The sequence below is a fragment of the Physella acuta genome, unplaced genomic scaffold, assembly GCF_028476545.2.
Source record: "Physella acuta isolate Inbredline_101_S28 unplaced genomic scaffold, ASM2847654v3 ptg000823l, whole genome shotgun sequence".
NCBI lineage: Eukaryota > Metazoa > Mollusca > Gastropoda > Physidae > Physella > Physella acuta.
This window is the reverse complement of record NW_026732341.1, coordinates 53,793-67,725: the sequence shown is the minus strand read 5'-3', so window position 1 is coordinate 67,725 and position 13,933 is coordinate 53,793.

The following is a 13,933-nucleotide window of genomic DNA, read 5'->3' as shown; positions in this document are numbered from 1 at the left end:
CATCCGGTATTTTACCATCCGGTAGTTTACCATCTCTGTCTCTACCATCCGGTATTTTACCATCTCTGTTTCTACCATCCGGTAGTTTACTATCTCTGTCTCTACCATCCGGGAGTTTAGCTTCTCTGTCTCTACCATCCGGTATTTTACCATCCGGTAGTTTACCATCTCTGTCTCTACCATCCGGTATTTTACCATCTCTGTTTCTACCATCCGGTAGTTTACCATCTCTGTTTCTACCATCCGGTATTTTACTATCTCTGTCTCTACCATCCGGTATTTTGCTATCCGGTATTTTACCATCTCTATCTCTACCATCCGGCATTTTACTGTCTTTGATTTTGCCATCAATTATTCTACCATCTCTGTCGCTACCATCAGCATCTCTGCCCACCGGGAAAGGTCTTCTAGAACTATCTTCCACGGTCGTCATCTTGCCTGATTTCCCTCCCATCTCATAAGAAGGTTTCCCGTTTTTTCCCTCCGTTTCTCTCCCCTTATCAAATTTCTTTCCTGTGTTCTTTGATCCAAATTGTTGTAAATCATCAGGATCTAGTTCTTGTAGTATATTATAACCTTTACTTTTCCGTTTCTCACTTTTTAATAGATCCAGTATTTTTTTCGTTTCTTCCTCAATTCCATGTATAATATCATTATTAAGCCCCGGTACAGAATCCAAGTTTTCCTGTTTCTTACCACCGTGCCTGCGTTGTGTTTTATATTTTTCTGGCTCGTTCTGGCGTTCACTTCTAGAATTCTCCGCATCAAAATCCTCACCCCCCTTGTGCCTACCCCCGGGGTGCGTTTCTCCTGCTTCTGATTTCAAACTCGCCCCTGACCGCGATGTGTTTTCGGAGTTCTCGTCCGCAACCAAATATCGTTTCGTTTCTTTTCGACCACTCGGCTCAACTTTATCCTCGTTTTTCGATTCTAGTTTTTCCTTACCCCTTAATACATCCACCTTTTCGTCGTTTTCCTTCACATCTGACACATTTTTGACCTTGCTTTTACTTTTCAATTTGTCTTCCTTCTCCGAAACTCCACTTTTCTTTGCTTTCTCCGAAACTTCACTTTTCTTTACCTTCTCCGAAACTTCACTTTTTTCTTCCTTCTCCGAAACTTCACTTTTCTTTCCCTTCTCCGAAACTTCACTTTTTTCCCCATTTTTCTCCCCGTCTTCCATACGATCAGACTTAACTCGACCTCCGTCATCTCCTGGCACAGCAAGACTCGTGTCAGCTTCCGCTTCCGGTTCCATATTCACACTTGGTTGTTGGCGGGAATCGAGTCGTCTGCTGCCCGCAGTCTCGTCTGCATGCGCACCAGACGGTCTCTTGTCCGTCTGCTTGAATTTCTTTGAATCCGCTTTCTTGATATCGACGCCACTGCCCAATACAATAGCAGAAATAAGCCTCGCGGTGTCTTTATCTATTGGTGCACCTACACTAGCATCGTCGTTAGGATTATCGAGCGATAATCTTTTGCGGCCAGGTAATCCAGTGGCGTCGACGGGAGTACCGTCAAGGAGAGCTCGTATTAACTGGCGTGTAGCTGCAGACGGGTCATCTGCACGTGAGGTATCTGGGTCATCGGCGCGTGACTGGAGGCTTCCATCTTTGAGCATACCATCCGGTATTTTACCTTCTCCTTCTCTACCGTCCGGTATTTTCCCATCCGGTAGTTTACCATATCTGTCTTTGCCATCCGGTATTTTACTATCCGGTATTTTACCATTACCATCTCTATCTCTACCATCCGGTATTTTACCATCTCTATCTCTACCATCCGGTATTTTACCATCTCTATTTCTACCATCCGGTATTTTACCATCTCTATCTCTACCATCCGGTATTTTACCATCTCTTTCTTTGCCATCCGGTATTTTACCATCTCTATCTCTACCATCCGGTATTTTACTATCCGGTATTTTACCATCTCTGTCTCTACCGTCCGGTATTTTCCCATCCGGTATTTTACTATCCGGTATTTTACCATCTCTATCTCTACCATCCGGTAGTTTACCATCTCTATCTCTACCATCCGGTATTTTACTATCCGGTATTTTACCATCTCTATCTCTACCGCCCGGTATTTTACCATCTTTATCTTTACTGTCCGGCATTTTACCGTCTTTGCTTTTGCCATCCGGTATTTTACCATCTTTTTCTCTCCCATCCGGTATTTTACCATCCGGTATTTTACCATCTTTTTCTCTACCGTCCGGTATTTTCCCATCCGGTATTTTACCATCTTTTTCTCTACCGTCCGGTATTTTACCATCTCTATCTCTACCGTCCGGTATTTTACCGTCTTTGCTTTTGCCATCCGGTATTTTACCATCTTTTTCTCTACCATCCGGTATTTTACCATCTCTGTCTCTACCATCCGGTATTTTACCATCCGGTATTTCACCATCCGGTATTCTACCATCTCTATCTCTACCATCCGGTATTTTACCATCTCTGTCTCTACCATCCGGTAGTTTACCATCCGGTATTTCACCATCCGGTATTTTACCATCTCTGTCTCTACCATCCGGTATTTTACCATCCGGTATTTCACCATCCGGTATTCTACCATCTCTGTCTCTACCATCCGGTAGTCTACCATCTCTATCTCTACCATCCGGTATTTTACCATCTCTGTCTCTACCATCCGGTAGTTTACCATCTGTGATTTTACCATCTTTCGGAATACCTTCTTTTAAAATCCCATCTTTATTTTTACCCGTTTCTTTTCTACCATCTTTTGACAAACTATCTTGTATTTTATCATCTTTGGTCTTATTATCTTGTATGCCATCATCTTTAAGATAACCCTGTAATTGTTTCGTTGCGTCGGGTTTAGAGATTGTCTTTTTTAATACCGGTTTGTCAACAAGTTTTTCTTGAGATTGTTTCGTTGATGGAATTAGAGTTTTGCTTTTGCTCGGCGTCTTTATATAATGAAGTTTCGGTTTTGAACTTTTCTTTTCTACATTGCTGACATCACGTGACCCACCCTCGTCTCTGTTAATGGCATCCGTGTCTTTTTTTGTGTCTTTTACTTTCGGTTCAGAGATTGCTTTATAATCCTGCTTAGGTTTTTCTTTTGAATCAAGTTCATTTATTCCCTTACTTTTATCTTTCACCTTAGTTTCATCGCTAGCTTTATTTTCATCTTTTGGTTTAACTTTCTCTTTTTCCTTTATTCCCCCTTGCTCTTTAACCACATTGGGCATTACTGGATCGTTTTCACTGATCAAAACTTCATTTGTTATCCAATCATCATCATAAATTTCATCCATGAAATCCTCCTCTTCCGACACCCAATCCCCATCCGTCTGGACGCCAATACTCCCCACTGATAGTACATCGCTGTCCATCGATTTCTTCACATAACCCTCCGCGTTCAACTCGTCAGGTGTTTTGACATTCCCCTCGGGTGTCTGATCATTAACTCTTCTATCCGGACTTTTCATTTCCTTCGTCTTTCCCTCGGGCATTTGCCCAAAGTCTGGCACCAAATTTGAGCGTCGTGGTGTATCGGAAGTTCCATTCACAATTTTCTTGACCAAAGACGTGCCTGCTGTGTCGTTTGCTGTTGTTGAATCGTCTGTTGTTTCATCGTTCAAGGGGTCTTCTTCCTTTCTGGAGAATTTTCGCCCCCCTGTACCCTGCGGGGTGTTTTGACTCCCCGTGTCTTTTTTCCCACCTCCCCCAGCACCTCCAAAGACCACGGGGTTCACCTCAATATCACGTGACCAGCCTGCTTTTTTAATCACTGCATCGGGGGCTCCCCCCATCGGCTCGAATATTATATTCTTTTTTTCTCCGCGAAGATTCTCCGGAGCAACAGAACGATTTCTTTCACCGTCAAACTCCCTTGAGAGTGAACTCAAGTTTTCTTGCCCCATATCAGAAAGTTGAATCAAATCTTTAAAAACTTGAGCATTTTCCGGCTTGACGATTTGTCTAAGAAATTGATTTTTCTCTGGTGCTCGATTCTCAATTCCCGAATCGCCGATTTTTCCTACGCTTTGAGAAGCGATGGAGCTAGTACTGAAAGATAGACTTCTTGAGCGTTCGCTTTCATCTGGGGTATGGTTGACTGTTGCTTTGTTAGTCTTGCCTGTAGGTTCATTAGTCGTGCCACGGTGTAGTTTATCAATGGGTAGGTTCATATTTGGTGGTTTAAAAGCTGATGTCGTGTCCTGTGGCATTATTTCATCTTTGAGTGTTGATCCAGCTTTATCATGTGCTTTATCAACATTGGCCTTCACATCAACTGTTTTATCATCCTTAGCCTCAACAAGATTTCTTTTATCATCTTTAAGTTTAACATCAGCTGTTTCTTCATCTTTAGACTTAACATCAGGTATTTTATCAACCTTGGACTTAACATCAGGTTTTTGATCATACTTGGTTGAAACAGCTAATTTATCATTGTTAGTCTTAACAAATGTTTTGTGATCATCTTTGGGCATATCATCCGTAAGTTTATCTACCACGGCCTTCGCATCAGTTTTGGTTGCGTCTTTTCTTGCTCCAGCTGGTGTTGCATTTGCTGCCCCAGTTGGTGTTGTGTCGTGTCTGGACGTAGCTAGCCCACTTTTTGATTTCCGTTCCGACATGATCCCTGTTTTAGTTTCAGCCTTTTTATCTTCAGGCACAAATGGGTCGCTATTCTCTAAAGGACTTAATCCGATTTGACGTCTGCTATTTTTAGATCCCGGAAGTAGGACATGTGATTGTAATTTGGAGCCAATATTTGGCCCAATTTTCTCAGGTGATTGTAATCTAGGGCCAGTTTTTGGCCCAGCTATTTTTTCTTGTGATTGTAATTTGGAGCCAATAGTTGGCCCTGATTTTTCAGGCGATTGTAATTTGTTGCCAATATTTGGCCCTATTTTCTCCTGTGATTGTATTTTAGAGCCGATATTTGGAATTGATTTTTCAGGTGATTTTAATTTGGAGCCAATATTTGGCCCTATTTTCTCTTGTGATTGTAATTTGGAGCCAATATTTGGCCCTATTTTTTCCAGCAATTGTAATTTAGAGCCGAATTTCGGACCTATTTTATCCTGTGATTTTATTTTGGAGCCAACATTTGGCTCTATTTTCTCTTGTGATTTTAATTTGGAGCCAATATTTGACTGTTTCGGGGATTGAAATATGGAGCCGATATTGGGTCTTGATTTTTCAGGTGATTTTAAATTGGACTCAATATTTGGCCCAGCTATTTTCTCTTGCGATTGTAACTTAGAGCCAATATTCGGCCCTGATTTTCCAGGTGATTGTAATTTGGAGCCGATATTTGGCCCATCTATTTTCTCAGGGGATTGTAATTTTAGGCCAATATTTGGCCCTATTTTCTCCTGAGATTTTAATTTAGAGCGTATATTTTGCTCTATTTTCTCTTGTGATTTCAATTTGGAGCCAATATTTTGCCCTGATTTTTCAGGCGATTGTAATTTAGAGCCAACTTTAGGCCCTATTTTCTCCATTGATTGTAATTTAGAGCCATCATTTGGCCCTATTTTCTCAGGTGATTTTAATCTAGAGCCGACATCTGGCCCTATTTTCTCTTGTGATTGTAATTTGGAGCCAATATTCGGCCCATGTATTTTCTCTTGTGATTGTAATTTGGAGCCAATATTCGGCCCATGTATTTTCTCAGGGGATTGTAATTTCGAACTGACTTCTGGCACTAATTTTTCTTGTGATTGTAATTTGGAGCGTATAGTTGGTCCAGCTATTTTCTCCTGAGATTTTAATTTGGAACCAACATTTGGCCCAGTTTTCTCAGGAGATTGTAATCTGGAGCCAACATTTGGTCCTATTTTCTCTTGCAATTGTAATTTGGGGTCAATATTTGGTCCAGTTATGTTCTCAGGTGATTGTAATTTGGAGCCAATATTTGGCCCTATTTTCTCCCGTGATTGTATTCTGGAGCCAACATTTGTTTTCAATTTTTCAGGTGATTGCAATCTGGATTCTACATTCGGCCCTATTTTCTCTTGCGATTGTAACTTAGAGCCAATATTTGGCCCTGATTTTCGAGGTGATTGTAATTTGGAGCCGAAATTTGGCCCTATTTTTGTAGGTGATTTTAAACTAGAGACAACATCTGGTACTATTTTCTCTTGTGATTGTAATTTGGAGCCGACATTTGGCCCATCTATTTTCTCAGGGGATTGTAATTTTAAGCCATTATTTGGCCCTATTTTCTCCCGTGATTGTAATTTGGAGCCAATATTTGGCCCAGTTATTTTCTCTTGTGATTTCAATTTGGAGCCAATATTTTGCCCTGATTTTTCAGGCGATTGTAATCTAGAGCCGACATCTGGAACTATTTTCTCTTGTGATTGTAATTTTGAGCCGATATTCGACCCATCTATTTTCTCAGGGGATTGTAATTTTAAGCCAATATTTGGCCCTATTTTGTCCTGTGATTGTATTCTGGAGCCAACATTTGTTTTTGATTTTTCAGGTGATTGCAATCTGGATTCTACATTTGGCCCTATTTTCTCTTGCGATTGTAGCTTAGAGCCAATATTTGGCCCTGATTTTTCAGGTGGCACTATTTTCTCAGGGGATTGTAATTTCGAACTGACTTCTGGCACTAATTTTTCTTGTGAATGCAATTTGGAGCGTATAGATGGTCCAGCTATTTTCTCCTGAGATTTTAATTTGGAACCAACATTTGGCCCAGTTTTCTCAGGAGATTGTAATCTGGAGCCAACATTTGGCCCAGTTTTCTCAGGAGATTGTAATCTGGAGCCAACATTTGGCCCAGTTTTCTCAGGAGATTGTAATCTGGAGCCAACATTTGGTCCTATTTTCTCTTGCAATTGTAATTTGGGGTCAATATTTGGTCCAGTTATGTTCTCAGGTGATTGTAATTTGGAGCCAATATTTGGCCCTATTTTCTCCCGTGATTGTATTCTGGAGCCAACATTTGTTTTCAATTTTTCAGGTGATTGCAATCTGGATTCTACATTTGGCCCTATTTTCTCTTGCGATTGTAACTTAGAGCCAATATTTGGCCCTGATTTTTCAGGTGATTGTAATTTGGAGCCGCCATTTGGCTCTATTTTTGTAGGTGATTTTAATCTAGAGCCAACATCTGGCACTATTTTCTCTTGTGATTGTAATTTAGAGCCGACACTTGGCCTTGATTTTTCAAGTGATTGTATTTTAGAGCCCACATTTGGCCCAGCTTTTTTCTCAGGGGATTGTAATTTGGAGCCAATATTTGGCCCTATTTTCTCCTCTGATGGTATCTTAGAGCCTACATTAGGACCAGCTATGTTCTCAAGTGGTTGTAGACTATGGCCATCGTATGATGCAGCTAATCCGTCGAGTGATGTTTTAGTTGATGATGCAGCTAATCCGTCGAGTGATGTTTTAATCGATGATGTTCGTGGCTGTGCTGACGTGTCCTGCCCAGCGGTCAGACCAGTGGCGAGGTCACCCAGGGGTGACGGTTTATGACGTGGAACTCGTTTCCTGCGCCTGGTGTCAGTTCCAACGTCGTCTTTATCCAAATCTTTTGTCTTGTCATCTACTTTTGATATTTTCTTCATTACTTTTATATCGTCGTTTTCTACAGAATCATTCTCTGTTTCAGAATCATTTGGCCCAGTTATTTTCTCCATTGATTGTAATCTAGAGCCAACATTTGGCACTAATTTCTCCCGTGATTGTATTCTGGAGCCAAAATTTGTTTTTGATTTCTCAGGTGATTGTAATTTAGAGCCAATATTTGGCCCTATTTTCTCAGGTGATTGTAATTTAGAGCCAATATTTGGCCCCATTTTCTCAGGTGATTGTAATTTAGAGCCAATATTTGGCCCTATTTTCTCAGATAATTGTAATCTGGGACCTACATTAGGCCCTATTTTCTCCTGTGATTTTAATTTAGAACCAACATTTTGCCCAATTTTGTCCTGTAATTTAGAGCCCATATTTGGCCCTGATTTTCCAGGTGATTGTAACTGGGAGCCGACGTCTGGTATTATTTTTCCTTGGGATTGTAATTTAGAGTCAACATTTGGCCCTATTTTCTCCTGTGATTGTTTTTTAGAGCCGACATTTGGTCCAGTTATTTTTTCTTGTGATTGTAAGTTAGGGCCTATTAATGTATCATCTTCCTGTTGAAGAGTAGAATGTTTTTCATCTGAATGGGGTAATATTCCTATTGGTATTTTCGTTTTGCTATCTATATTTTTAACGTCTGTTAAAGATCTAATGAACGAAATATCTGTTTGGCTTTCTGTACTCGTCATTGGGGTTTTGAGCTTGTCTTTGGTTGGGATGGTTTCGGGTTTTTGTTCGATTCCGGAACCCTTGCTAGACAAGGAACCGACCTCGTTGTCTATGTCTGTGACGGGCGGTTGTAGGGCTGTTTTGGGTCGTCTGTTGTCTTCTCTGCTCAACACAGCCCGTGGGGTCACCGTGACAATTTTGAAACTTTGGGTTTTCGTTGGTTTTACTTTCGGGTCCTCTAGCGGTGGTACTTGAGTTTCTTTAACGGCGTCTCTTGAATCCTTTGCTTTTGGTCTTACGGCTTCTGTAGAGACCTTCGTTTTTACGGCTTCTGTTGGAGCATTTGGTCTTACGGTTTCTGCCGGAGCCTGTGGTTTTACGGCTTCAGTGGAAGCATTTAGTTTTACGGCTTCTGTGGGAGCATTTGGTTTTACGGCTTCTGTGGGAGCATTTGGTTTTACGGCTTCTGTAGAGGCCTTTGTTTTTACGGCTTCTTTAGAGTCCTTTGCTTTTACGGCTTCTATAGAGATATTTGGTTTTACGGCTTCTGTAGAATCCTTTGATTTTACGGCTTCTCTAGGGTCCTTTGGTTTTACGGCTTCTGTGGGAGCTTTCGGTATTACGGCTTCTATTGATGCCTTAGGTTTTACGGCTTCTATTGATGCCTTTGGTTTTACGGCTTCTGTGGGAGCTTTCGGTATTACGGCTTCTGTTGCAGCCTTTGGTTTTACGGCTTTTGAGGTGTCTTTAGGTTTTACGGCTTCCGTGGGAGCCTGCTGTTTTACGGTTTTTGTAGATATGTTTGCTTTTACGGCTTCTGAAGAGTCTTTAGGTTTTACGGCTTCTATTGAAGCCTTTGGTTTTACGGCTTCTTTAGAATCTTTTAGTTTTACGGCTTCTGTAGATTCTTTGGGTTTTACGGCTTCTGTGAATGCATTTGATTTTATGGCTTCTTTAGAATCCTTTAGTTTTACAGCTTCTGAAGATTCTTTCACGGCTTCTATTGAAGCCTTAGGTTTTACGGCTTCTATTGAAGCATTAGGTTTTACGGCTTCTGTTGGGGTTTTTGCTTTTACAGCTTCTGTAGAGTCCTTTCGTTTAGCGGCTTCTGTAGAAAATTTTTGTTTAACTGCTTCTTTAGAGTTCTTTCTTTTTACTACTTCTGTAGAATCTTTTCTTTTTACGGCTCCTGTAGAATCCTTTCTTTTTACGGCTCCTGACGAATCCTTTCTTTTTACGGCTCCTGTAGAATCCTTTCTTTTTACGGCTTCTGTAGAATCCTTTCTTTTTACGGCTCCTGTAGAATCCTTTCCTTTTACGGCTTCCTTAGAAAACCTGCGTTGAAAATCTTTCTTACTGTCCTCCCGTTTCGCAGGACTGTGTCGGGCTTCACTGGATGCTCTTCTCTCTGTCTCAGCCTGCTCTGGTTTAGAAAGTTTGCGTTTAGATTCAGTCTCCAGAGCCACCCCCTGTTCTGGTTTAGAAAGTTTGCGTTTAGGTTCAGTCTCCAGAGCCACCCCTTGCTCTGGTTTAGAAAGTTTGCGTTTAGGTTCAGTCTCCAGAGCCACCCCCTGTTCTGGTTTAGAAAGTTTGCGTTTAGGTTCAGTCTCCAGAGCCACACCCTGTTCTGGTTTAGAAAGTTTGCGTTGAGGTTCAATCTCCAGAGCCACCCCCTGCTCTGGTTTAGAAAGTTTGCGTTTAGGTTCAGTCTCCAGAGCCACAGCCTGCTCTGGTTTAGAAAGTTTGCGTTTAGGTTCCGTCTCCAGAGCCGCCCCCTGCTCTGGTTTAGAAAGTTTGCGTTTAGGTTCAGTCTCCAGAGCCGCCCCTTCCTCTGGTTTAGAAAGTTTGCGTTTAGGTTCAGTCTCCAGAGCCACCCCCTGTTCTGGTTTAGAAAGTTTGCGTTTAGGTTCAGTCTCCAGAGCCACAGCCTGCTCTGGTTTAGAAAGTTTGCGTTTAGGTTCAGTCTCCAGAGTCTGCTCTGGTTTAGAAAGTTTGCGTTTAGGTTCCGTCTCCAGAGCCGCCCCTTCCTCTGGTTTAGAAAGTTTGCGTTTAGGTTCAGTCTCCAGAGCCTTGTTCGATGTTCTGCTTGGTGCCTTTGTGCCGGAACTTACCAAAGTTTCCGGACTTTGTGTCGTGTTTTGAAGATCCTGGTCTTTTAATATTTCGTTGGACTGATGTGGCTCTTGAGGGAGTTGTTCTATGGAGAAGCTCTTAAGTAGAATTGTGTCTGAGATATCTGATAGAGTGCCAACGTTCTGGTGGTGGTGCTTACCTCTCCCCCCATCTTCAAGGGCGGCACCGCCCTTTGTTGGGTCCAGCAGAAATTTTTTAACTTGTGTCTCATCAACCGGCATTTTTTCTGCGTTGATTTTAAACTCTAACACATTCTTCTTTCCGATATTTTGTTTCGGTATTTTAAAACGTAGGTTTCCCGACTTCTTCTTTTTTAACACTGTCGATATTTTAAAACCGTGTTTATGTTGTAAAATTCTCTCGTGCTTTATTTTCTTGAACGAAATTTTACGTTTTAACTCCGTTGTCGAAGGCAAATGTTGTCTATCTGGTGAAGTTTTAAATTGGTGAGAAGAGATTGGTGTTTCGTTGATTTTTATTTCCGGGGTTTGGTTATACTTCACTTGTTCTTTTGAAATTTTAAAATCGAGTTTTTCTGATTTGTTTCGTTTCACGGCTGTTGGTACCTCAGTATTTTGTGTGTTGACACTTAATTTTGTACCTTCTTTTGTCTGTTCTTCGTGTGGGAGATCTTGAGGTTTCGTTGTTTCGTTTAATTTTGCACGTTGTTTTGTCTGTTCTTCGGGCGAAAGATCTTGAGTTTTCGTTGTTTCGTTTAATTTTGTATCTTCTTTCCTCAGTTCCTTATTTTTATTATCTCGATTTTCCGATTCGTTACTCTTTAAGCTTGTATTTATCCCATTATCTGTTATTTCATTGGGAAAACTTTTCTCTTCTTTGTCTACGTTGTGCTTCGATTTTTTTAACCTTAACTCGGATCCCATTTTTTGTTGATTCCGCGGGTTAGGATCAACTTGTCCCGTTGTGTTACTTTCATTTTCAACAGAACCAACACGGTCGTGGACGTCTGGTTTAATATCGCGTTTGCTCAAGCTTTTATCTGCTAGTGTCGGCTGCTCGCCTTCCAAAGTTTCAACGTCGTTTGGTTGATTTGTTGTCGTAGTCTGACCAACTAACCCCTCTCTACGCAAATGTTCTTTGTCAACATTTTCTAAACTATCTTTTTCTTTACCAGGGTCTAATGGAATGTTTTTAATACTGCGTGGCTTTTTTAATGGAACATTTTGTACACGACTTGACTTATTTTCTAAAGATTCAATATCAGTTTTCGGTATCTGATCTGCAGTTTTATTCACAGAATCATCAGCTTGTGAGCCGTCGATAATCGAATTCTCGACTAGATCTTTATTCAAATTTTCTGGGCTTTTGGGGATGTTCTTAAGACTTCGTGGTTTTTTAATCGGTATTTCCTTCGTGTCATTTGATTTCTTTACTCCCGCTGCAAGATCTTGCATGTTGTCTTCAGGTATCTTATTCTCAACATCTTTCACAAGATTACTTGAAGGTGTTGTCTCTGGTCTTACACCACCAACTGAGCTCCTGTGAATAATTTTACGCTGGGCATCGTCTTGTCCTGCTTCGTCTTGTTCAACATCTAGAATTTTGTTTTCTGTGTTAACTCGTGATGTTTCCACACGAACATCCTCTGCCGCACTAAAGACATCAGCCGCCGATGTAGGCTTAGTTTCAACTATCCCACCTTCTTGTTCTATCATTGTTTTTAAAATGTTGCCAGGCATTATGTCGGAGGCTCTCGAGGCATTATCTGAACTTGCAGCCAAATTTGAATTTTCTAACAAAGCTTCCTGTATAGCTTCTGAACCTTTTCTATGTTCTTCTGCTCCGATAGCTTGTGTTTCTGTGTTGCTTCTTTGTTTTCCCACCTCTAAGGCGTCATCTGCCCTTTGTTTTACCCGGGCTGGGTCATCATCTGCCCTTTGTTTTCCCACCTCTATGGCATCATCTGGCCCCTTATCTTCCACTGACAGCCCAGCACCAGAAAGCCTACCACCTGGCACAATGTTCACATTGTCCACTGCTCTGCCAGCTGCTACGTCTGCTAGCTGCCCGTCTGCTAGCTGCTCGTCTGGCACGGCACCTGAGCCAAGAGCTTCTCCAATCTGTGCCGGCTGACTTGTTTTACTTTTTCGTGGCTTTACAATGGGAGTGGCTCTTGTTTCGCCAGACGAGTTTGCGTGGGACTCGGGTGGAGTGTTTCTATCTTCAGACAATTTTTGTTCCATATTTGTAACATTTTTAGGTATAGCACTCGATGGTTCGGCCGTAGCACCCTCAACATCTTTAGATAATTTGCTTGATGGTTTGGCCGTAGCAATCTCAATATCAACTGAACTTCCATAAATCCTTTTTTCCAGAAGAACTTCTTCAAGATCCGCGAGTTCATCGTTAATCCCTTGCTGATGTTCAGACTCATCTTCAGCTTCGCTTACCGTTGTAAGCTGAGTTTCAGATTCAGATAGACCCGTTGTATCTTTTAAAACGCTGCTTGATGTTTTGTAAGAAGCGCTTAATCCATCGGTTAGATTTTCATCCAAATTATCATCATCTAAGCTCTTGTTATTCACAACTTCATTACTTGCCAAGTGTTCGTCAAGATTCTTTATACCGTTTGTTTCTGTGTGACTTCCTGATGTTATTATAGAAGAATCTCGCGATTTTCTCGGTTTACGTGTCCTACGGGCAATATCAGTTTGAGACATTTTTTCCTCTTTGGAAATCTTTCCCTGCAAAACCTCACTGTTGGCTAGTTTTGTTATATCGATAGATTCTTTCTCCGTTGATTGCGTTTCTTCCAGAATTCTTTCGATTTGCACATTATCTTGTTTACCTACATTCAACATTAAAGAATCGTTTGATTCTCTCTGTTCTGCCGTAATGCGAATGTCATTGGTATGATTTTCTTTACGCTCCGCAGGAACAGACTCAATTCTGACATCCGCCTTATGTCTTCCCAGTGTTGAGTCTTTAGGTTTCGAATAGAAGACGGGTAAAGACATGCGTTGCGCACCTTGAACTGCCACATTGTCTTGTGTAAAGCTCACGTTCTGCACACCTTCCTGGCGCGCGCTGTGTCCATCAAGATTCTGCATGTCGTCTGCTTCTGTGTTACTTTCAGCTGTTTCCGCAAAAGAATTCCGCGACTTCCTCGGCTTAGGAGTTCTACGACTGATCTCAATTTGCGCTGTATTCTCTTCAGAAATCTCTCCCTGCAAAGCCTCACTGCTGGATAGTTTTGTCATATCGGTAGATTCTCTCTCCGTTGATTCAGTTTCTTCCAATATGTGCAGAATTCTTTCTTTTTCCGCTTTATCTAGCATCCCCACAACAGAATCGTTAAATTTTCTATCTTCCACCGTAATATGAATGTCATTGGTATGATGTTCCATACGCTCCACAGGAACATAGACATTTCCTGTTTCAACCTCATGCCTTCCAAATGTAATTTCTTTACTTTTTGAGTAGAAGACCTTCGAAGACCTGGTAATATCAGCAAGCGTGTCACCTGTTTGGAGCCTGCTATCAGAAAGTTCCTCAGAGGTCGGTGCTAAGCTGTTCTGCGGGTGGTCTAA